We start from the raw sequence: 25736 nt of genomic DNA, 5'->3' as shown, positions 1-25736 counted from the left end.
CTCTACTAAGTACTTAAGATTTCCTAAAATAACAACTCTTTTCTGAAACACCCTCTAAATTTATAAATTCTTTCCTCTGTTCATTCAGTTTCCTTTGACCAAGTCATTCGTTTCACAGTATATACTCCAGGAACACTAAAAGGTATATGTTGTATAAACATGTTTTATTTGTATTTCTCAACTATAAATTCCCCTTGTTATCTTTCTGCAACGTGCAATTTAATTGATTAATTGCTGGGCCTCACTCCCAGCATTTCTCATGCAGAAGGTCTGAGGTGGAACCTAAACATTTGTATTTCTAGTAAGTTCCCAGGTGATGCTAATGTTGCCGGTCTGGGGTCCACACTTTAAGAACTACTAATTAAAGTATTTTTAGCCCTTCCCAAATCCAAAGGACGTCCTTGGAATAATCCAGGTCATGGAAAGCTAAACCAGATTATTTTGACTGGTATGTAGGCTTATGCCAGCAGGCCGTACTGAAACATTTTTAAAAAGTCATGGAGAACCTGTCTTTAGATTTATTATAAAGATGCTGGTAGCACATGGTACGCATTAAGTGGCTGCTTTTATACCTTGGCATAAAAGCATTGTTCACTATCCTACACGGGTTCTTTCTGCACGTGAAAACCTTCATTTTTTCTGCAATTGTGTGTTAAGTAATTGACCATGTTTCCGTCTTTGGGTTGACTCTTAGGAAGCTCAGAGGCAAATCTGTAGCCAGTTTCTAAAAAGTCATGTAAGGAATTAAATTATTTGTGCATTAATTTTATACTTGGCTCTATCTTCTATTATTTATCCTGATTCTTCCTACCCTCCTATCAACTCTCTTTTATTTTTATGTTTTTCCTTTTTGTGTCCTTATGGGTTGCTTATTTTGGAAGAGAGGAGTGGTAAAGGTTATGAAGTAAGCGACCAGCTTAGCCATCACAGATAAATGCATGACAACACAGATGACATCAAAAGAAGTTAAGATGAGGTTCAAATAAATTCCACTGAGTATAACATAGAGAATTTGGGGATCTCTTATATTTTCCCTGGAGTGTTACCCTTATTACTTGGTTAGAGTCCCACTATTCTTCAACAGGGAGGTTTGCGGCATTTCATTGCTAACTGAGGCTTACCGTGAGTTTCACAGAGCATAAGCTGGGATTGCTTTCCCGGAGAACACAGCCCACCAGGTCCAGGATTCTCTCTTCTGCAAGGAAATGGGGGGAGAGTACCTCATAAATCTGAGTGATTCTGCTTCCTGTTATACATCTGGAATGTTGTATTTATTACTATACAGAAAACTGAAAAAAAAAGGTGGAATACTATTCACGGTAGATTACTTTTACTTGTTCAACTATACGGTGTTTAATTAGCAGGGGGAAATGCTGCCAAAGCAAATGAGGAGGGGCCTGTTTTCTGCTGTTGTTGTTCAAGGTCTTTTTGCTCACGTGTCAGTGAAATATTCCCCATATATGGCTGCAATCTTGTTGATTCTTTTAAACAAATATTGAGTCAGACAGAGGGAAATCATTTCCATATTTCATGCAGAAAATACATATGTTTTCTATCAAAAATTTTGGGAGACTTTTTTTTGTTTAATTGAGGAGATTAATTTACTAGCATGTTTCATGTTTCTCTGCACTGCAATTTGTTTTTAATTACACATGAATACCATATGTAGTTCATTGACACTCTTTATTAATTCTTAAAAGTAAATTTACTATCCACTGTCACTTGTATCATGGGGTGTGTGTTCCTTGTTAAGTGATTCCTTTCTAATTTCTAAATAATTAGCTAATTAAGGGCACGATCCTAGGGTTCTTATGCAAGAATAACACCCACTGGCTTGAAGACAGCGGGATTTGCTTTCATTGTGGATCACAGTGTTGAGTATCCTTATCATGTTGTTTTTTCTAATTAAGGTCGTATTCATATTTGCAAATGTTCACCTGTGAAAATAAACTTGTTAGACAAGCTTCTGGGTTTCTGTATTGTGAAGGTGGTTAAGTCACTGATGGTAGATGCTAGAGTATCTCAGTGGATTCCAGTTAGCTCCACTGATCATCAGTGCGCTGCATCTACAACCCTGGCTAGCCCCCTTGCAAACATCTGTAGTTGATCATAGGAACAGCATTAAATCAGACTAAACACCCTAGCCCAAGACACTAACCTTACTACTGTGAATAGAAATGATAATGATAATAATAGCTTAGAGTTTCCTAGCACTTACTATATGCCAGACACCATTACATATACTATATATAACTCAGTTAATCATCACCAAAAACTGTTGGAGTTTGTATATGTCCTAATAAGAGTGGGTTAATAAGGTCATTACTTTATTTAAAAGACATCACATTTCTGCAAATAACAGAGAAGTATTTAAATGCACCAGAAATACCAACGTTGAAGACTGACATGCCAGTGTGTTTGATTCTGACCTGTTCTTTGACTTAGAATTTGAAGAGGAATGGTGTGATTTCTTCATCTGTCATAATTTATTTCATTAGTTGGTGAGATTTTAGTAGGAAGGATACCTAATGCTGCATTGTGCAGAGTGAACCAACTGTCAATTAAGTATAATGGGAGAACCTTTCCCCTTGTTCAATTGGGCTGATACTGAAGGTGAGATTTTCTGTGTGTATTTCCTGGGTGCTTTTTAAGTGAAAAAGATCCACTGGGCTATCTAACTTACTATTCCATATTCTATATTCCTCCCATCCTTTATTGAATTCAAGCCATTGCTGCTTCTCATATAAACCAGTATGTTAATGTGTGTGCTGGTTCACCTGGTCTGTGGCCTTCCCTCCTTCCCTGTCTTTCCATAAGAGGAATCATCCACAACACTTCTCTGAGCAAGCAGCCCCTGGACAGGAGAACCCCAGGTAAGCCCCCGAGTTTCCAATAAAAGACGCAAGGCATTGCCGAGACGTTATAACGCCCTCGCGGCATGGCTTTTACCAGGCTGCATGGTTTTGGTCTCCCACCCCTTAACTTTTCACACTTCCCCCCTTGCGCGGTGCTCCCCGACAGCCATCTATACTGGGCCGTATGCACAGACGCACTGAGTATGTGCTGGGCCAGCCATCGCCTTCACTTTGCTTCTGCTCTTACTTCCGTCTGGCATTCCTCCTCTGCCTCCCATTAATATAGAGTGAGGTGCTACAAACTCCATATCTAAACATAATCACCTCCTCCAGGAAGTCCTTCCTGAGTACCAGTGTTAGTAAAACTCCTGTTGCTGTGGGCTTCAATTCCCTTCTCCCAGGACTTACTCTGATCTGTGACATATTTATTTTTTTACATGACTGACTCACTGCCAGATTAGGAATTCTTTGAGAATGGTAATTGCCCCCTTCTGCCCTCTGCTCCATACACACATGCGTGCGCGTGCCTGTGTTTGGCCTGGATTCACTCCGTAGCTACTGGGGGTCTCAGGGCCACGTGTGGGTTAGCAGAGTTCTTGTCTTCCATGTGGACAGTATCTTCATTTTAATGTCTTTTATCTTTTAATTTCCCTTTATTTTACTTATAAGCACTGCTTATGTCGTATATTAGTAGGAATGCATTATTCTGCTTTTATTTATTTATTTATTTATTTTTTTAAAGATTTTATTTATTTATTTGAGAGAGAGAGAGCTCATGAGAGGGGGGAGGGTCAGAGGGAGAAGCAGACTCCCTGCCGAGCAGGGAGCCGGATGCGGGACTCGATCCTGGGACTCCAGGATCATGACCTGAGCCGAAGGCAGTCGCTTAACCAACTGAGCCACCCAGGTGCCCCTGCATTATTCTGCTTTTAGATAACAGCCATCCCTCAATAAAATGTAAACTTCTTTAACATAGAGTCCTTGTCTTCTTAATCACTAATTTATTCTGGGCACTCTGCATCCCAGAGAGGCTACAGAGAGTCTCCAGAGCCAGACTGTCTGGCTTCACATCTCAGCTCTGCCTGCACCTAATGCTGTAGCCCTGGGCAAGTTAGTTCACCTCTCTGACCTTCAGAGGACATCTGCAGAATGAGGAAAGTCATCATATCCACCTCACTGGGTTGTTGCGAGGCTTAAATAAGAAGAATGTGTACAACGGCTAGGGTAACGCCTGGCCCCGAGCAGGCCTTTGATACCTGCCCCTAGTTCTTGTTGTGCTGGGGGTGCCTTTCCCCTCTCTCCTGGACTCCACATGCTCCCACATATTGCACCTGGCCTGGGGTTCCTCTTGGTCCAGAGGTAATAGAGGCCTTCTCCTGAAGGCCTGACTAGAAGCTCCCAGAAGACAATTCCTGATCGGTTCTAGATGAAATGGCTCTTGTGTTAAATAGATTTCTGCCAGTGTTCAGAAGTGCTTTTTCTAATTATTTCTGCAACCACCTCTGTCCCATCTGACTATATCCCTTCTGCATCGCTCAGGCAAACTCTAAGAAAAGCCTGAGCAAACAGGTAGGCCTTTCAACTTGTACCCTGAATGCACAACTAAATCCAAAGCTAATGAAGTTCATTCGGATTAAAAGCACTTCATATGCCTACGACAGCTCTTTATATAATGCAGTTAGGGGTAGAAAATTCATGGTATTTCATGCCTACTTATATGCTTTTCATGTGAAAAGATACAGTATAATAAAAGTCGAGGATTACTCATGTTAATTTATCATATTTTGCTGATATAGTCACATCAAGGGCTTAAGAAATATACTTCCACAGCAGTACAAATGAAGGAAGGATGGTTTAAGACATGGTGCATAAATGCTCTCCTTCCTGCCGCTTTTAATGACACTTCATTTAGAAATACACCCTCTTTCATATGGATAACACTATTTTAGAAGTAGACTTCTTTAGGAAAAGACACTATAAAATGCACTGAGCTGACTGTTTAGTAAAAAATTCGAGAAAATTATCATCATATAAATGTACTGAAATGTAACAAAAAATGAAAGGGAGATGCCCCATAATTCTCATCAGCATCAATTTTTAGAAGAAATCTATTGTATATATCAATTTAGTTTACTTAATACATTTTATATGACATGTAAATAAAAAGAGCTTTATTTAATCTTAATTGGGTGGGTTTGGTGCCTTTGGAATTATAATTGGAGCAAATTATATTTAAATAAAAGAAAAACAATTTGTACTGTCTTTTCACTAAAAAAAGGATCTTGGAAATATCTTTGATATAGATCAGCAAACAAATACTGACCACCTACATACACAAAACACTAAAGTGGGGTAGGGGTTGGAACAGAACCAATACCCAGGGAATCAGTAATCAAATTAGACATCTTGTAAAATCATATACGCACGTCAACTTAAGTAACTGTATAAATCAATATGCAATGCAGCCTAAGTTAAGGGTGCAGATAATAAGTGCTAGAAGAATTCAGAGGAGAAAAATATTGCAGTGGGCGTGAAACACTTGGCAGTCTTCAGAGAGGAGGTACTATTTCAGTTGACAGTAGGTTATATTTAATAAGCAGAGAAAAGGGAAAGGATATATCTGATCAAAATGTGCAATGGGCAGAGAAAGATTGAATAGGAAGCAAATGAACTTTAAGGTGCATGGGTCCCTCGCCAAACCTGTACTCTTATGTTGTATTCATAACTTTCCTCCTCTCTCCCTCCCTCCGATCCTTCTCCCAAGTTGCATAAACTTTAGACCCCACAAAATCTGTTTATCTGATAAAGAACCAAAAGCTGATGGGGCAAAATGATTTCCTGTTAGAACAATAAATGGACTGGTTTTCATTTAGCAGAAGGTTCTTAATCAAAGTGGCCCAGAGCAATGACTGCAAGTGTAGTCCTATAGACTGAATGTTTATTTCCCCTCAAAATTCATCTGTTGAAACCTAATCCCCATTGTGAGAGTATTTGGAGATGAAGGGTTTGGAAAGTGATTCAGTAATAAGGGTGGAGCTCTCAGGAATGGAATTAGTGCCCTTACAGAAGAGATCATAGAGAACTCCCTTGTCCTTTTTACCACATGAGGACACAATGAAAAAGAGCCCATCGATGAATGAGGAAGTGGGTTTTCAGCAGACACCAAAACCACCTGTGCCTTAATCTTGCTCTTTCTACCTTCAGAACTGTGAGCCATAAATTTCTGTTATTTATAAACCATCCACTCTGTGGTATTCTGTTATAACAGCCCTAGTGGACTAAGGTCAGCAGGTTAGGACCAAATTGCGTAAGTCATTCCTTTTCACACTAAAATACTAAATCACTTGAAAATTTATCCAATGTGCAACGGGAAACCACCAAAAGATTTTAAGAGAATGAATATTAATTGAGCTCTTACAGTATATATCAAAGACTGGTCATCATGAATCTCATAGGCTCTATGTCAAGGTCATACCGGAAGTAAGTAGTGATGCTGGGACTCTAGAACACATCCTTCTGATTCTATGTAACATCTCCCTATCCATGCAACAGAGGAGTGGGGAGAAGAATCTGGCAGTGACAGCCAAAATAAGATAAGTGTGAGAAGAAGAAGGAAGAAGGGAAAATGAGGAGCAGAACAGATTGCCATAGATGGGAATCTAAAGAATTGATTGATATGAAGCATCAAAGCCTTTCCTGTTGTCTGGGAACCAATGAAATAGGCAAAAGAAATATAAACTTTCAATAAAATAATATTTTATTGTTGTAATAACCACTCTGGGTTAAAATCATCCAAATCATAGGAAAAAAAGTTTAAATCTTAGTTATACCGAAAATATCTTCTTGATTTACTAATTTTTTAACTACAGAAGATGTGGTGGTCCCTTTTTAATAATAGAATACTATCTTCAATTCTCATTAGACATTTTTTGTGCTTTTCTTGTATTATAATTACTTTTGAACATGTTTTACTAGATTATAACTTTGTGGAGAGCAGGGTCTGCGGCTGCATGTTTTAGCAGAACTGAATGCATTGCTTTGTTATTATCTACTTGTTAATATTTACTGAAAACACACATACACTCATGTGCATGGCTAATCCCATTATAGTGATTTTGATGTCTAAAGCGTGGCTTTCTTTTTTCTGACATCATTTTTTCAATATAAAGGAATTGAGGAAGAGGACAGTGGATTTAGAGTCAATCAACAATCAGGTCAAACGATTTTAGAAAAGAGAAGCATACTGAATATGCTAAAGAGAAGCCATCTGGCAATCAAATGACTGAGAGATGTCAAATGGGACCTTTGGTGCTTTGGAAAGTTTTATCAAAAAGATTAACTCGTGATTTTTAAACAATCTCTTTGGTCTCCAATCTTTCATCTATAGGAAGATGATCTTTTTCATACTGAGCATACTGCCCCCCTTTGGATTTTATGTATTAGCTCTCCACAACTTAGATTCTTTTTTTTTTTTTAAAGATTTATTTATTTATTTATTTGAGAGAGACGCACGAGGTGGGGAGGGGCAGAGGGAGAGGGAGAGAGAAACTTTAGCAGACTCTGTGCTCAGCACAGAGCCTGATGCAGGGCCGGATCCCACCAGCCTGAGATCACGACCATAAGATCAGGACCTGAGACAAAACCAAGAGTCAGATGCTTAACCAACTGTGCCACCCGGGTGCCCCTCCACAACTTAGAGTCTAAAGAAGCAGTATAGTAATTAAAAGTGAAGGTAGAGTCACACAAAACAGTTGAAATCACAGCTCCATCACTAACTGTCTTCAGGCAAGTTTTTTTGTTTTTGTTTTTCTTTAAAAGAGTCTCAATTTCTCTTTGTCTTTATCTCACTTAAGTGGTTATAATGAGAAGTTAATCAAATGAGCCATGGGAATGGACATAGCACAACCAATACTCACTATGTATTAGTATTTGTATCAGTAAACAGTTTTCAGAGAAAGAGGTCAATAGGAGTGAAGGGGGAGGGAGGGAGGAAGGAGGGAGGGAGGAAGAGAGAGAGAGGGAGGGAGGAAGACAAGAGGGAGGGAGAGAGGAAGGGGGGAAGAAAAGAAAGGAAGGAAGGAAGAAAGAAAGAAGAAGATTTTAAAGAATTGAATCATGGGATCGTGGGGACTAACAATTCTTATATTTGCAGGGCAGGCCATCATGCTGGATTATAAGGCAGAAATATAGGCAGAATTGTTATGTTACAGTCTTGAGGAAGAATTCCCAGCATTTTATCTTCTCCAAGAAACCCGCTTTTGCTCTTACGGCCTTCAACTGATTGAATGAGGCCCACCCACATTATGAAAGATAATCACATCCACACACCTTCATAGGAACACGTAGACTCGAGTCTGACCAAACACCTGGGAATTATAACCTAGCCAAATGACACATAAAATTAACCAAGATAGGGGGCGCCTGGGTGGCTCAGTTGGTTAAGCAACTGCCTTCGGCTCAGGTCATGATCCTGGAGTCCCGGGATCGAGTCCCGCATCGGGCTCCCTGCTCAGCGGGGGGTCTGCTTCTCCCTCTGACCCTCTTCCCTCTCGTGCTCTCTGTCTCTCATTCTCTCTCTCTCAAATAAATAAATAAAAAAATCTTAAAAAAAATTAACCAAGATGGTATTATTACTAAGGAAAAACCTGACTTCCTTATAATTGCTTGAAAATACATGCTTTCTCTTGCCTGTGTCTCCTTTATAGACCACCTTCCTCTTTATCTGCCCCGACTTCTCTGTATGGCAAACTTATACTAATCCTCCAGGTCTCAGGTAATTCCTTAAATTCTTTGCTCGACTTTCCTTACTACTCCAGGCAGAATCTAGTGCATCTCCTGTATTCAAATAGTGCTTTGTGTAATCCTCTTGAAAGCAATATCAATATAAAATTAGATTGCCCCTTTCTGTTTTTATATTCTCAGCATACATCTAGTTAGTATAGAGTAAAAATTTGAAGATTTGAATGAATTTTTCATTTATAGAAAGAAAAGAGGGAAGGAAGCAAAGGAAGAATAAGGAAGAGGAGAAGGAAAGCAGTAAAGGATTATTAATTTCTTCCTACAATCTGCTCTTGGACAACCTTAGTTGCCTACAATATTTTTACCTTTCCCATTTGACTCAGGGGATGAAACATGATGAAGTATTTGCCTACAATCTTCTTAAACTTGAGAATAATGCAATATATGCAATATATATGTTTATGTACAATATAGGTACTCCCCATAAAACTATCACAGAGCTGAAGATTTTGTGGTGGGATCTGAGACTGAGATAAAAACTGATTGAGCCTATAATTTTTTAAAACAATTTTTTGTTATTACTTTTCATGAAAAATTAGGTAACTCTAAAATATTTTATTAGATATCCCATCATGTGTTACATGTCTTTATCATGTTTAATGTGAGAATCAAGCCTGAGGCACCATATCTATCTCCTTGTCAATGCCTTCATGCAGATAATTCCTGGATATCCTACAAGTAAGAGGTCATGAAAACCATTTTCTGGAATGATGTTATTAGGTCTCACATGAAAAGACATCACATATGGGTAGATAATTCACGTTGCTGCCTTCTGAATGGCTGAGTCTCCTCAGCCGGTTTATCTCCTGGTCACCTCTGCAATCAGTTTAAAACATGATTTGCTATTGGACCCTATGTAGTTGACTGTGACACCTGGGAAGTCAAAAAACTCCTGTATCATTTATACTTACAAAAGAGGTGCCACGCTATGCAAAATGTGGCCTCGGCAGTGAGAAAGCTCAGAGTACCCTTTATTCCACATCTGCATACAAATGATGGACAAAACACATTAGGGCTCTAAATACTGCAACATCATCCAAGATGCACACTTAGTCTTGAAGAGAAGAGAGATAAATGAGCCTAATGACTAAGTCAACGAGCAAGGATAACTTTTTGTTGTTGCTTTTCTTTTAAACTTAGAATTAAGCTTTAGCTTCAAGCATTAATTTCATCTCAGTGACCCTATTTCTAAAAATGAAGTAGTGCTCTCCTTTTAAGTCTTTGTTATTATCTCTGAATTCTGTTGAGGTGAGTTAACAGAACTGTGATACGGGGATGTAAGTCCTCAGCAGTCACTGAAGACCTTGGAAAACACAAGATGCTGAGGGGTGGGGGTGGGGAGAGGGAATCGGAGAGGGAGATTGTTTCCCTCTGGGCCCTTGGAATTAGCATCATACACATATTACATTTATTTTCATTTTTCAGTCACTGGCACTTGACATTAAGTTTTATCTGAAGTGAAGCCGTGTTTTAATTATTGATTTTGTTAACTGTGGATAGTGTTGTCTTCCTTTACATGCAATTTCTTCAATTGTCTTAGATAATGGGTTTTCAGGGTTATTATGAGTAGGAGGGTTTTTTGTTTGTTTGTTTGGTTGGTTTGGTTTGATTTTGTTTTTGGTTTTTCTTTCTCTTTCTCTTGGCTTAGTTCTGATCACAGGACAGTTCTTTATCCTTCTGCCTCCCCAAGCCCATAATTTGCATAAAGCCATAATTCGGATACTGTGAATTCTAGCTTCTTTCATGAGCTGAGAGCCCTAGGCACCCCTTGCTTCAAGCAGTAGAGCTGGAACAGAGGAACTGAGCCCCTCCCCCTACTACCAGCTTCTGGCTCAGGAGCCCAAAAGTCATTTATATTCAGCCACACTTTCCAATTTTTCTAGTCCAAGGAGATGTTTGGTTTGTTTTTGAACCAGGCTTTGTGTTAGGATGTTTTCTTTTTATATTTTATCTTTCACTTTTAAATGATAAAGAGTGGAGGCATGCTTCAAAACAGCTTCTGACAAGCCATTGTGACCAGATGTCCCCAGGCTCCTTACATTATCAAGAGTTCTTTGATATTGAGCCATAGACTGAAAATAGGTTAACTATCCTCTGATGATTCAATGGTTCTCAAATTTTCATATGCCTAAGGGTCACTCAGGTCTTTGTTACAAAGCAGATTCCCAGACTCTCTCTCTAGAGATTCCTATTCAATATGGTTGGGTTGGAGGGGGGGAGTGGAGCCTACATATCTACAGTTTTAATCCACCTGAGTGATTTGGTTCCAACAGTGGATAATTGATAGATTTTCAGAAACCAATAGCTCAAGTAGATTTCAGTTCAAGCATGAAGAAGATTGGTTACAGTGGCAGAGAATTCTATTCTTCTGCATTGGACAGCTATTTGTGTGACCCTCCAAGAATCAGGACGTCCTGTGAAGAGAGAACACTAATGACTATAGTTCCAAAGTGAGCAACAGAGAGGAACATAGCCAGCACATTCAGTCAAACTCTGTGTAGCATGGTTGACAGAAGGGAATCTCAGATCAGAGATGGAACACAAAGGAAAAAAAAATTATATAACTTTAATATAGTGTCTCCTACTCAGTATCTTAATATAATTGTAGTAAGAGTGTTTGTCTTATATGCTAGAAATGCCCAGGAGTACTGGGAAAAGCAGAATGGGAATACACTACTCAACAATATTCTGTGAAATAATCTTTTATGGGGATTAAAATTGGATGGATTAAGGTGTTAAATTTATACTGAAGAGAACCTGACTGAGAAGAGAGAAGCAACTCTAAGACTAGTGGCTTAATGACAGTGATATGAAACAATGAAGAAACAGTAGATAACAGGTAGCTGATGAATTCTTCATGATACTGATGTGAAAGTTCCTCACCACCGAGAAAATGGCAAAGCCTTTTTATCTATTTGCATGTCACTCTATACTGTAAATTATAAAATGAGTGAGCCACTAGTCTCAGGATCTTCTGGCTCACAGCAGTTAAATGGCTCCAGTCCCCTACTGCGAAGCATTAGTGCAACCTTAGTCTAACCTTGGGAAATGACAATGGGATCATTCTGCATGTTTGTGTGTGTGTGTCCCTCTGCCAAAAGATGTGTCAAAGAGTTCTAAAATTGAACAAGTTATGATAATTCCTTAACAAAACAGACCTTCGTTGCTATAAAATTCCTCTATGCCTTCTGCTCTCCAAATCATCTTGTATATAAATGGAAGAAAAGGCCCAAAACTTGCTTGCTTTTTCTATTTTCTACTACAATCTAAATGGGCTAGGCTGGGGAGTGGTGGCTTGACATTTAATTGTGGAAAACTTAGACCAGTTCTTCTATAGCTTTAGTTAGAGTCTCTACTGGGGCGCAGGCACACTTCAGAGGAACAGATCTGTGATCCTGCCATAGAAGTTTAACCTGAGGAAAGGCCAGCCGACAAGTGTTTTATAACTTGGATTTAGACTTTTGGTTAATGATAGATACTACTAGCTAAAAGAGAAGCTGAAGATAGCTATGTGTAAAAGGAAGATCTGACTGAAAAAAAAAAGGGGTTTATATAGTGCATCTACGTAGGAAAATTTCAACTCACGGAAATAATAGATTTTGAATACTGCTCTCCAGGAATAGGCAGTCAAGAAATTGATATGAGAGATTGCAGATTTTTAGTATAGTCATCAGAGTGCTTAAGACTGGCAAATTTATCTGCAGTATTAAGAAATGTACGTCATCCTTTATGAGCGAAATACTGCATTACACTCCAATATTTCTTTTCTTTTTCTTTTCTTTTTTTTTTTTTACCAGCAATCTACTTTTGATAACTGTCATCCATTTTTTATAAATGTGGCAATGTATATGGAAATTTCTGCTGACTAACCAAGGAAGTGAAAAGTAAAATGAGGAAATAGAGCATGCCTTTTGACAGACTGACCTGAAAAGTATGGTGTCCATATATAAATATGCCAGATTAAAATCCTGATCTTCATGGATGTGGTGTCTGAGTGACTTCATGTGGAGGCAACATAGGTCAGTGGCTAATATATGGGATTAACAGACAGATCTTGGATCAGCTGGGTTTAGGCTCTATCTTTGTACTAAATATATGACCTTGAACTTTATAGCATCCTTTCTCATCTGAATAAAGGAATTATGCAAGATGACTAGCACAGGGCCTGCCCTCTAGTTCCCCTGGAAGTGTATTCTAGGGGGAGAAGGCAGGAGGGGTGGTAGTGGTATAAAGGGGGAAGGATGAGAAGCGAGAAGCAACTGAATACAGCCTGTTATGCAAAGTGTTCTGTTCTAGCATGAGATATCAAAATACAAGTGATCAGTTGTCTGCAAGCTGGTAATGGTGGACCAGGAGATTCACCGCCTGTATTCTCAAGAAGAGAGTTGCTGCCCAGCTGCCAGGAATGCTGTTTTTACACAGCCTCCCCCTGTCAAGACCAAGCTTCACCCTTCCTGGGATGGTCCATATCCAACGACTGATGAAGACATAAGTATAAAGGTCCAGCTTTGCCAGCTTATTGGGACATATATTCTAGCAGTTGGACCAAAGCTTTCTTAGGCTTTCATAGTTCAATTTGTCCCATCATCTAACCCTACTTCCTTCTTGTCCCTTCCATAGGTATTGACCTCTAATAAACAGCCCCTACTCCAAACTAGTCTCAATCTTGAAGTCCAGAGAACCCAATCTGTGACACAGAGTACAAACTCTGGCAACAGCTGTAGAGCATTAAAGTCCTAGGAAGCAAGCATACTAGACATTGTCCTTTATACCTCCACATTCCATGCCACTTTTGAGTAGAAAGTTTGTGAGATTCGTAAAACAACCTGGGTTTACAAAACCTCTGTGAATGTTTATCTGAATACTCATTGTGCAGAATTCTTACAAAGTAATGTCTACATATCCAAGGCATATAAACAGTGGCTAAAACCACAAACAAAAGGATGGTTATGAGACAGAGATAAATGGTTGCTATTGTTGTGGCAATCATTTTGAGAAATCTTTCCCAGTAGCAGTGATAGATTTGCATGGGTTCATTACATTCTCCTTTTCTGGTCTTTAACATTGCATTCTCTCTCTCTCTTTTTTTTTTTTTTTGTCTTCTGCTTCCAAGTATAGACATTTGCTAGGTGGCATGCTGGGTTGGGGCTATAATCCCTGACCAAGGAATTTAGTGACAATTGATGACCTATTTTGGGATTACTCTTCAGGGTGAGCTAATCATAACTGATGGCACAGCTGTGTCAAAAATATCTCCACGGAGACCTTTTATCTGGAGCTTCCCTGCCAGGTCTGTGGCAGTATATAGTAAATGTTGTTATTGTTATATAAATTATGGAAAAGCTAAGGAAACATTTGTCTACAAGCCAATAGTGTGAACCAGAAGGACTTGGACCTCTTATACTTGCTTAGTACAGCAGAATTAATTGAAGTCAGAGTGTAATATGGGTCAAAGAGTACCAAGGTAAATCATCAAATATCAGAAGTCAAGGTTGGGTTGTCAGGCTGGGTTTGGCAAGATAATCATTTTCTTACAGAGCAGAAGATAAAATAAAAAGAAGTAATTTCAAGAATATAAGAACTAAACCAGGTCACCAAAGTAAATTCAAGGTTGAGAATCCAGGGATGTAAATAAAGAGGGATAGGGGAAACACTATATCATATGTCCATAGAAAGGTTAAAGTAGTCATATTAGCAGTATAATCATAATGACATTTAATGAGCATTTACTATGTGCTGGCTACTGGCTAAGCAGTGTACATGGATGAGGCAACTATTATTATTACCCTTATTTCACTAGGCTTGGAGAGGTTAGGTAACTCGTTCAGTCACACAAGTAATGAGGGATGGAAGCAGGATTTGGTTAAGACATATTTAGATGGGGCTCCTGGGTGGCTCAGTCGTTAAGCGTCTGCCTTAGGCTCAGGTCATGATCCCAGGGTCCTCGGATCGAGCCCTGCATCGGACTCCCTGCTCTGCAGGAAGCCTGCTTCTCCCTCTCCCACTCCCCCTGCTGTGTTCCCTCTCTCGCTGTGTATCTCTCGTCAAATAAATAAAATCTTAAAAAAAACAAAAGACATATTTACAGCCCATGATATATATATATATTTTAAAGATTTTATTTACTTATTTGTGAGAGAGAGAATGAGAGAGAGAGAACACTGGAGAGGGGATAGGGTCAGAGGACGAAGCAGACTCCCTGCCGAGCAGGAAGCCCGATGCGGTACTCGATCCAGGGACTCCAGGATCATGACCTGAGCAGAAGGCAGTCGCTCAACCAACTGAGCCACCCAGGCGCCCAGAGCCCATGATATTAAGCATTATGCATCATTGCCTCTACATGGAATGACCCAAGAAATAGATTCCTAGGAGAGAAGGGAAGTGTCTTAAAGGACTTCCAATAGTTGATTCTACTTGGTAGTGTTTTGTCATACAACAAGGCTCCATAAATTAACCCTTCAATGCTGAGTTCACTTGGTTAGAAAGATAATTGATCTAAATTGATCAACCTTAATGATATTTTAGTCTGCATGTACAGTAAATATCACTTTTAGAAAAAGATAATCATTGATAAGTTTTCATTACACAAAATTGTTGTTTGTCTTTGTCAGCTGAGGGCATTTCTATAATAATAATAATAATAATATATACAAAGTTATATATAAGCTATACTATTTTTTTTAAGATTTTATTTATTATTTGACAGAGAGAGAAATAGCAAGAGCAGGAACACAAGCAGGGGGAGTGGGAGAGGGAGAAACAGGCTTCCTGCGGAGCAGGGAGCCTGATGTGGGGCTCGATCCCAGGACCATGAGCCGAAGGCAGACACTTAAGGACTCAGCCACCTAGGCGCCCCTATAAGATATACTATTAATATAATGTAGAACCTCATAAGCTTCATGAAGATAATAAAAATATTCATTATAAATGATCTAGCCAACTATACCAAGAGATAACTATATACCATCCATTATACAATTACCATAAGCATATAAAACAAATTAAATTATTTAGAGTGGGGTCTATTATGAATTTTCAATACCAAAGTGGATAAAACTCTTCACCAAATATAGTTAAGAGAATTTCTCTAAAGTAAATCCATTCTAGATCTCCTCCCCCCAGCCCCATCCTTGGATCAACTGTGTTTTGCTGGTCTTCTTCCTTATAACCTCTAATGTTCTTTTCTCAAACATCCAACTCTAGCTCTGTTCCTTCACCATGGAAGGAAGTAGTTGTACAGTCCCAAATGAAATGGTCCATCCATTAGCCAAACAAACACTCACTCAAAATGTAAAAGAACACAAAGGACAACCTTACTTCAGGTCCAAGTGATCTATTCCAACCCACACAGAGTCTTTCTGTGCATGCATGTGAATGTGTGTGTGTGTGTGTGTGTGTGTTGGAAGTGAAATTTCTGAGATGTGTTCACTATTCTACTTCACGCATCCTCTCAACTTCTGTTTGGACTCTGGGGTCCCTCTAGTGACCACCTCTTGCAGTGGTAGACAAACCTGTCCTGTTCCCTTCTCTTTTTCCCTGTCCTCCATGGCCCCTCAGTTTGTTTAAACCTATTGTCTTAGGCCCTGCACTCCCACATAACACACACCTTTTCTTCTCCTCGGTCACCACTGAGCGCTGTTGATGTTCTACTGCTTCTTAGCTGTGGAGGTTCCAGATCCTAGCTGGCAGTTCTCTGCATGGACAACTTAAGACCCAAGCAGATAACATGGCTCCCACACATTATTAATAGGAAAAGGGCATCTGTCATCTTATGTTCAGAGATGATCGGCAGAGGCAGTTTTCTGTGTCTGTGCCTGAGCTGTCACTATGACGTGGGTATCTTAAATATTGTCTTGAGTCACTATAAATAGAATCTTCGCTAAGCAGAAACTTTTTATATTACTTGCTTAAAAACAAATGAACATTCTCTATGACTATAAACTCAGGGATATGACTGTTTACTCATTTTATGTTCACTTGGTAAGTGGGTGGGGAAGGGGTGAGGTCCATACTTGCCCAGAAACTGTAAACTCTCTGGACAAATTACATTTAAAAACAGATTTAAAAACTGAAATGATATTTTTAGAACCACATATTCATAGACTTTTTTTAATTAGGAAAAAACATATTTTAGTCATTCTGAGTTTGCTCATCTGCAAATGGGAGGAAAAAGGAAAAGCTGAACTGTGACGTCATTGATATCCTTTCTAGTGCTAAGATCCTATGATAATAAAATACCTTGTGAGTGTTGCTTAAACAGTAACAAAAAATCCAGAGAGCCTAATGTATTCAGCCTATTCATTTTTTTCAATCATTTTCTATTCTGAAACTGTTGAAATGAATTACTGTGTAATAGCTTTTTGTATTATGTAATAGCTGACTTTATTAGAAACCACCTTCTGGTTTCTGGTGAACATTTGCCCATATTGTGAAGTCATCATACAATCTGGCACAGTGGACACCTTATATGTAGAAGAAATTTAGGACTACAGGCATATTGCAGGTCATAACTAATATATTTTGGCAAAGAAATGTTTAAATGTTTATTCTTCTTTTATTAAAAATCATATATTTACAGGCCAGCAAGGTGCTGAGACTGTATTTGTTTTGTAACAAAAAGTCATCACACTGCCATATTTTTCCCAAACTAGAGCTCTGCATTAGAAGGGTGTATTCAGAAGGACACAAGTAAGTATCTTAGTGGATGATTTCTAAGGCAAATGTACATATAAAAAGATATTTTTTCCTATCAGGACAATGCTTGTTACAATCAAATATGGTTAAAAGAAAAATGTCCTAACAACATCCATTGAAAATTGGGTCTTTATGCTATCAAAAAGCTAATGATAGCATGATGAAAACCCAGCTATAATGGTATAAAAAAGTTCATAATTATGCTGATATAAACATGATAATGTTTATATGTCTAGAAAGAAAGTGTACATTTTATTACTTACTAGCGTTAGTGACAGAACACTTAGAGATATGTTTTAAAAGAGGTATATGTGGTTTTAGCTGCATGACTCCCATTAAGGTCAATGAGAATTACATGGTTAAAGCATGGTACACCATTTTGAAAAATTATCCCAGAGGGCTCTAATATGGCTCTTTATGACTTACTCATGCAAATCCTTTTATTTTCCAATAGCTCTTTGGTGTGGCAGAGTAGGGTAGATGAATTTAAGCATTATTTTATTTTATTTTTTTAAAGCTGTCCCTTTAAGAATCTAAGACAGTTGACTTATGGCAGGATATTTTTTCCCCTGGATTCCTAAGTATGAGTGAAGCAATTTTTAATAAATTTTAATGACAAAATAAAGTTCTTTTACTTGATGAGAGTTGTTAAGGTATTTTAGAGATGGAAATAATATTTGTTAGTTTAATTCCGCATATTCTTTCTGAGCTTCTACCTGATACCATCACACCATTCTGTCTCTGAGTTTAACTGTGATTAAACTAACTTCCTGTTCTTTTAAGTAGCTTATATTTAAGTCTCTGAGTTTAACTGTGAGTAAAACAAAGTTCCTGTTTTTTTAAGTAGCTTACATTTAGTGGGGAGAGACATAATAAGTGGATTAAAAAGAAAAATAGATAGTTTGAATATTCCATTTTTCATAAAATCATAAACTTCCTGCCGAAAAGAGATGTAATAACTATTTAATAAAATATACTATTTCAGGGGCGCCTGGGTGGCTCAGTCATTAAGCGTCTGCCTTTGGCTCAGGTCATGATCCCAGGGTCCTGGGATTGAGCCCCACGTCGGGCTCCCTGCTCCGCGGGAAGCCTGCTTCTCCCTCTACCAGTCCACCTGCTTGTGTTCCCTCTCTCGCTATGTTTCTCTCTGTAAAATAAATAAATAAAATCTTTAAAAAATATACTATTTCATAGTATATTTTTCTTAAAATATTTATCCCCAAAGATTCTTCTTTTATAGGAGAGGTGCTAAAGCTCAGAGAAATTACAGTACTTGACCAGAGGCAGAGGCAGAGGGAGAGACAGAACCAGGACTTATATTCCCCTACTATCACCTAATATGAGGCCAATGTTTCAGAAATAATTTTGAAACAATGTATAATGTAAAAGTACAAGTAAAAAATGTATATGTAAGTAAGATGCTATGAATGATAAGTAAGTAAGTATGATAAGTAAGATGCTATGAATGATATGAATAAGAACAAAAGTGAGGTAAATATTAATAAAATTCAAACAGAAATATCTGAAAGAGAAGGTGAAGAATTAAACTATGATAGTGAAATAAAAGAAACACGTGATACTTTGAAAAATAAAGGATTCCACTTAAGTGAAAGGTTTGATTCATAATTTTTCTTTCTCCTGTTCACTGGTCCAGAAATTATTTGGGGTGGTGGATCTTTCCATATCACTGCTGTGTTTATCTGCTTTGCATATTCACATTTTAAGAGGGCTTTAGAAAGGGGTCCCTGATTGAGATTGCTTTACACTACAAAAAAATGGGAAGGGTAAGCACTAGGTGACAATTAAAAGGGAGAGTCCAAAGTGACAGGAAGCTGACGGTTCACACAAATTTGATGAATCCAAGTAGGTGGACGGAGGTAACCAATTATTAAGAAGAAAAGCAGAGAGATTTTTGTAGTGAATAGGAATTACGGTGACTTATACAATTAACAATCATTGTCTCTGGTTGCTGAATGAATCAAATCACGGGCCCAGGATTAATAAAATCCTTTTTGCTTTTATTTTTTATTATCCTTCACAACTGAGTGCAAATTTTTGTAGATCTAGGGAGCTGTACACTACACATCTATCACTTGTTTTTTCTTTTTTGAGAGCATTGCCCATTTTTAAATGATTGATAAAAACTGTTAAATAAGGCAAATACTGTACATGCTGCAGTGTAATGAGGCCTATCAGGCAGGGGGGAATACTGCCCCTCATGATATTAAAATTAAATGTAGCATTTTAAAAATCTTTGACATAAATAAAGAAGTTATTTCTCTGGACCACTGCTTTTTCCATAAACTCAGTGTTCTGTATAAGTCATTGTCATAGGATATATTTTATTTTGAGGCAACCCAGTCATTTCCCCCCAAAAAATAAGTATCAAATAAAGTTTCATTCATCTAAATATTATGTCTTGTAAGTTCTATAATATGCCAAAGATACTAGTTAGGGGAGGGTGACTGTACTTCTGGTAATTTTTTTTTTTTAAGATTTTATTTATTTATTCATGAGAGACAGAGAGAGAGAGAGAGGCAGAGGGAGAAACAGGCTCCCAAGGAGCAGGGAGCCCGATGCAGGACTCGATCCCAGGATGCTGGGATCATGACCTGAGCCGAAGGCAGACGCTTAACTATCTGAGCCACCCAGGCGCCCTTATACTTCTGGTAATTTATACCCATCTTTTAAGATGACTCTTACTTTCCTTCAGATATACAAATGATGCCTTCAGTTTAAAGGTTAGTTGGGATAGTAGAGATTTACATATATTTTTAGTAACAACTCAGATGTTATTTTTTGGAACTCAAGATTCTGGCTAGGATTATCTAAAATATTTCCTTGGAAATATATGGGAGAAATAAATAAGAAGCTTTCAGAGTCAAGAAGTTAATGAATAATGATAATAATGGTAACACAGGGAAAACACTGTTCTTGGTAGTAATCATATAAAATATTTTAAGGGCGCATGCTCTTATGGATGATGATTTATTATGTCTCACACTTCCTTCATTTGAAAACAAAAAGTTTTGCAGGCAAATAAACACAATTAAAATATGAAACAGGTAAGACTACCTGGCAGTGTCTTTTGAATCTTTTCTCTGTTTTCTCGTGAGTCTATCATATCCACAAAGCAAGGAAGAGATAGAGATGTTTAATTACATAGGTAAGACTGAACTATACAATCTTGGTGAGCTGGTCTAAGGAAATGCTTTTAATAAGTGATGAGGGCAGAATTCAAACTCAATTCATCTCGTTCCAAGCCTAGTATTTTTTGAATTGCACTCTTGCTAAGGACCTGTGTAAAAAGAGTATTTTATCATGCTATAAATTGAGAACCACCAAATATTAAAAATAATACTTTAAAGAGATCATTTAAAAATTACCATCACTATCATCAGTTATTGAATGTATCCAGTGAGTAGAGAACTTGACGAATCCCTTAAGAAAAACTCCAGTTGTAGATAATTTTGCTTACCTGCCTTTACAAAACATTAAAATTATACTTGTTCAGTTTGTTTTGATTACAAAAGTATTACAAATTCATCATTATTTCAGAGCAATTCAAAAGTATGAGAAGAAATATAAAAATCAATAATCTCATCGCTGTGAATTATTACTTAATATATATTGGATATACATTGTAGTTCTTTTCATTTTTTCTATGTATGCACATATATATATATAGTTTTACTATTAGGAAATTTATACTACCTGTATTTTAAAAATTACAGGTAAAATAGGGCAAATTTAGAAACTTTAATATGGTCGATTTTATCATCTTTTACTGTTATTTTCCCCTCTTCTTTAGAAACTCCATTCACAAATTGAACAAAAAAAAAATTTAAACATGCACAGGCAAGGATTAGCGTTTTTACCGTATCAAGACCATATAAGCCAAAGAGAAAAATAAAGAACACAGAAGGAGAAAAAAAGATTAAAGATCATAGATAAGTCACAAATGAATTAATACAAATGGCTAATAAAGATATGACTATGTGATCAATATATTCAGTAACCAAAGGAATGCACATGCAAACAACAATGCTAAGTGATAAAAGCAAGAACAAGAATGAAGACAGGAAGAAGAGCAAAAGGAAAGGAGAAAGGGCAAGCATGGCCGGTGTTAGCAAGAGAGTCAGGAAACACGGGATGTCATGTACTGTTAGGAGGAGACCATGAGCAGGGCCACGGGACTGATGGATAGGGAGATAAATTGCAAAGAAAATACAGACCGGAGTGATAGGACCTTGCTCAGGGTAGCAGCAGCAGCAACGATGGAAAGGAAAACAATATATTTGATTACATTCTTATTAAATGTCAGACATTTGGGGGGTGGTTCTCCCCACCCTCTGCACATGGGATCTTATTTAAGCCTTTTGAGGATGCGTCATTTCACACAGCAGGAAATTCAAACTCCGAAATGTGATTTGCCCGAGGTAGTACTTGCTAAAACGTGATAAAGCGAAGACTGAACTCAAATGTTTGCATTTCAAATCTTTGTGTACCACCTATTCTGCCTTACCAGGTAGGATATCGAAAAGAATGACATGACAATAAACCAGAAGGGCAAGGGTAAGCAATACAATTTTCATTTACATTTTTTTCCTAAAAATCCTCCTTTTTCTTTCAGTTTCTGCCTGTCCTAAAAGCTATCTCTCCATCCATTCTGAATGACAGCGTTGCCGGATAAATTCTTCTTTCTTTAAAAAAAAAAAAAAAATCCTCCTGTTTCCATGGCTATGGACATGAGTTTGGGAGCCCCAAGACCGGAAGCACAGTACCTGGAGCAGACAAAGCAGTGTCACAGAGGATATAGAGGGTGCGCGGGCACAGCGGCTCTTCTGAATTTGAGTCTAAGTTAGGACAAGAGATGAAAGCTAAAGAGCCTTCTAGAGTTGATGATAAAGGCATGACATGCAAGATAACCAAGGGAGAAAGCAAGAGGAAAGAGCAGAGGGTTTGAAGACTTTATCTTGTAGAAAGTCCTCATTTAAGGAATAGGAATAAAAAAAGAGACAATGTTGGCTAAATGACCTAGAACACCCTTCCGTGTCTTCCTGGTCATGCCTTCCATCATCACCCAAACCTTACCTGACTTCATCCTTTCTAAGCTCCAACCAGCTGAATCATCTCGCTATTCTTTGCCCCAGTCTTTTTCAATTTCATACTGTTTTTATTCTACCAGAATGCTCATGGTAAGTGTAGAGCAGGTGTTCTCAAATGGGAAGGGGACTTGGCCCCACAGGTACACTTGTCAATGTCTGGAGACAGTCTTGGTTGTCACAATTCAGGGGAAGTGGTATGTGCTCCTGGCATTTGGGGGATGAAGGCCAGGGATGTTGCTAAACATCCTATAATACACAAGATAGCTGCCTACAGCCAAGAACTGTTCCTCCCAGAAGAGAAATAGTGCCAAGGTTGAGAAACCCTGGTTTAGATTAAAGATGTGCCAAATAACTCCCAGTTTAGGTACTGTTTTTCTAAGAACAAAAGGAGATAATAGGCTAATAGGTGAGAAAAGGCCCATGTAGAGAATTAGTTTCTAGTTTTAATGGTACAAGATCCAGCTAGTGAGACCCATTTAACAAGTACATGTGGACCATAGGGGTGACTGTGATAATGATGCTTTGTCTAGTGTCCTCTTATGAAGCCTACTTGTCATGGATTTTATTTTACTCCTTTTTTGTGTTACACAATTTTTTTAAACCTAAGCAGGATTGACTTTGAAATAAAACCCAACATGTTTTCCAGTTGATCTTGATTTAAAGGAAACCGTTGGTAGAGTGCCTCAGGGTATGCTGGATATGGCTATTTATCTTTATCCTAGTAGTTTATATATTTTAAGAAAATGATGAATGGAAGCTTTAAAAAAACTCATTATGGTAATTGATTATTATAGAGAAACCTTGGGAACTTTACAAAAGAGAACTGTATTCTCTTGGTATCTTAGCTTTAAACCAGACGTGTAATTAGAAGAATCCATAAACATTTGTCACAGTACGAAAAGCCTGATCGCTAAGTTTAGAAGGAAACTCTAGAGTCACTTTATTGTCCTGAACTGAGATGATACACAGTAGTGGTTGTCACGTATAACAGGAGATTAATATGTCCTGCGAAATAAAAGACCACCCACGTGGAACCAGTGTAAAAAGTAGTGATAGCAAAGCTTGGTTCATTTCTTTAGAAAGGTTGAATGTGATACTTTCCTTATAATGTCTCAGCATTTGTGAATTGAGAAAAATTTTAGCTAAAATGCCATTTAGACAATTACTTTTAATTTTTATCTTATTTTTCACTTTCTCTAAAATTTTAAAGGAACAACAAAAATATAGACTGAGAATACCATGTAAATATACCCATGTCCATATACTTTGCTCTTCATACACACACACAATCATTTACACATTAACAAAATGGGAAACCCTATGCTAACCGTATAGAGCTCAAATGGTTTTTTTTCTTATAAATATGGTACAACAGCGATCCCTCTAAAGGATTATGAAATGACTATGGAAAAGGGCAAACTATTTCAGCATTAGGGGAAAAAAGTGAAATTTGCAATGGTTAGGATAATGACACGCTATAATACAGTATTGTGCAATTTTTACTCTTTAAAACATACACTCTGTAAGGTGGATTGAAGATCATTGCTTCAGCTTCCAAGCCATCTTGAACCAATGTGACTCCTCCTAAAGGGGGCAACCAAGGCCCCACTTAATCCTGCCCTCAGCCATGGGAGGAAAATTCTTTCAAAACCTCATTAGGGCTTCCCAGTTATAAGACTCAAAGCCTCAGGACTTGTCATCGCTACATACTGCTATAACTCTACCACGTAGGAGGCATATGGGATCCTGCAAATCTTATCTCTGACCATCTGTGTAGAACTCTATCCAGTGTGCATTTACTTCCAGATCTAAGAAGCACTTCAGGTTTCAGCACTTAGAACATTAGGCCTCCTAGCAAACTGAACACTTGGTTAGATTTAGTGTAGAGAATTCTGGAATCCAAATAATGGCCCAAGTTCAAAGGTCAGCAAATACAAAAAACTCATACTTTGCCTTCTAAGACCTATGGCAAAAAGCATTGATTGGCAGAACTGCCTTCAAAAGATGCCAAGAGAACTCAAAAACATGTCCTTTTGAATGCTGAGCAATTAACCCGGGGATTGACATCATCAGGTGGCATATACAATTCAGCTTCTTCGATCCACCAGTTTCAAGGAACATCATCACAACCATGCTCCTTAAATCTATCATTTTGGGCTATTTCTCCAGATGCAAAACCCACTGGCTAGCTATCACATCATGGACTGATAAACCTCTCCTACAGCTGCTTAGTGCCCTTATTTTCTTCCTTTCACTACTGACCTTCCAATGTCTGTTTCCACTGACCTTTCTGCAGTCATCAGTTCATGAAAAACAAGTGCCCCTATCTTCCATGCCTCTTCCTTTCATCCATCCAGGTTTTCTTTTTCTAAGTTGAAAATTGGCTCTAAATCAAGGACAGTGTTTTCTCTGAAGCCTTCCTGAGTATAGCCTGATCAGTACCCCAAAACCTACATTTTATGGGTTTTGAAGGTGGTAAGGGCGATCTCATACTTTGATGATATTCCCTTAGCCTGTTGCTACTAATGAACTCCACCAAACCTTCACAGGTTTGTGAATCTTGATCGATGTATGTAGTTTACATTTTCTGTTGTTGAATTTTTTTTGGTTTGCTTGTTTGTTTTGAAGAACAATTTCTGTGAGGCTTTTGAAAGTGGTCAGGCATTTGGGGTTAGAGCATGTTACAACTTTCAATCCTTTGTACAACTAATGTTTATTAAGTGCCTAGTAAATGTGAAATGCTGGTCTGGGTCAAGCATGTAGTGGAAAAAAACAGAAAAAATTCCCTGACCTTATGTAGCTTATATTTTGATGAACTTGCTGTGAAGGGGCTGACATCTGGGCCACCTTCCTCCTGCCTCATTCATGGAGACTTGGAAATGTGCAGGTCCATCAAGAGTTCTGCTTATGTCGTGCACAGTGCTGAAGGGCAATGAAAGGAAAGTTCTATGATTTTGGAAGCTTTTGTTAGCACTATGGGACACAGCTCTGCCATAGGATGATGGTATTGCTTTGATCTCTTACTCCCATCAAGTTTTCTGCCAGATATTTTAGAATTCGAGAATGGGCCAAGAATATATACAAAGTTGAGAACCACCATGCTAGCTTTCTCTCTTTTTTAACCTCTTTATCATGACATTTTCAGGAAAATCTCCCTTTTTTGAGCTTCATGTCATAAATCTATATCTCAATTTGGATGAGTCATCCTAAGAGGCAAGAGAGAGTATTGCTTGAGAATATGGACTCTGAAGTCAAACAGCTGTGTGACCTTCAGCCAGGG

At 38.1% G+C, this 25736-nt stretch overlaps 1 long non-coding RNA gene across 1 annotated transcript in view; it reads right to left on the bottom strand.

Annotated features, from left to right (window-relative positions):
• The window catches only part of LOC123835937 (uncharacterized), a 196242-nt gene that overhangs the window by 19033 nt on the left and 151473 nt on the right, over window positions 1-25736 (bottom strand). Inside the window, exon 2 of the long non-coding RNA XR_010406660.1 lies at window positions 1122-1195. This is a non-coding gene — a long non-coding RNA (uncharacterized LOC123835937). The remainder of the gene's footprint in view (window positions 1-1121; window positions 1196-25736) is intronic.

The sequence above is a fragment of the Mirounga angustirostris genome, unplaced genomic scaffold (genome assembly GCF_029215605.1).
Source record: "Mirounga angustirostris isolate CCGP_5_RB_7025 unplaced genomic scaffold, mMirAng1.0.hap1 SCAF_12, whole genome shotgun sequence".
NCBI lineage: Eukaryota > Metazoa > Chordata > Mammalia > Carnivora > Phocidae > Mirounga > Mirounga angustirostris.
The sequence above is the reverse complement of the archived record's forward strand: the minus strand, read 5'-3'. Positions and strand labels throughout refer to the sequence as shown.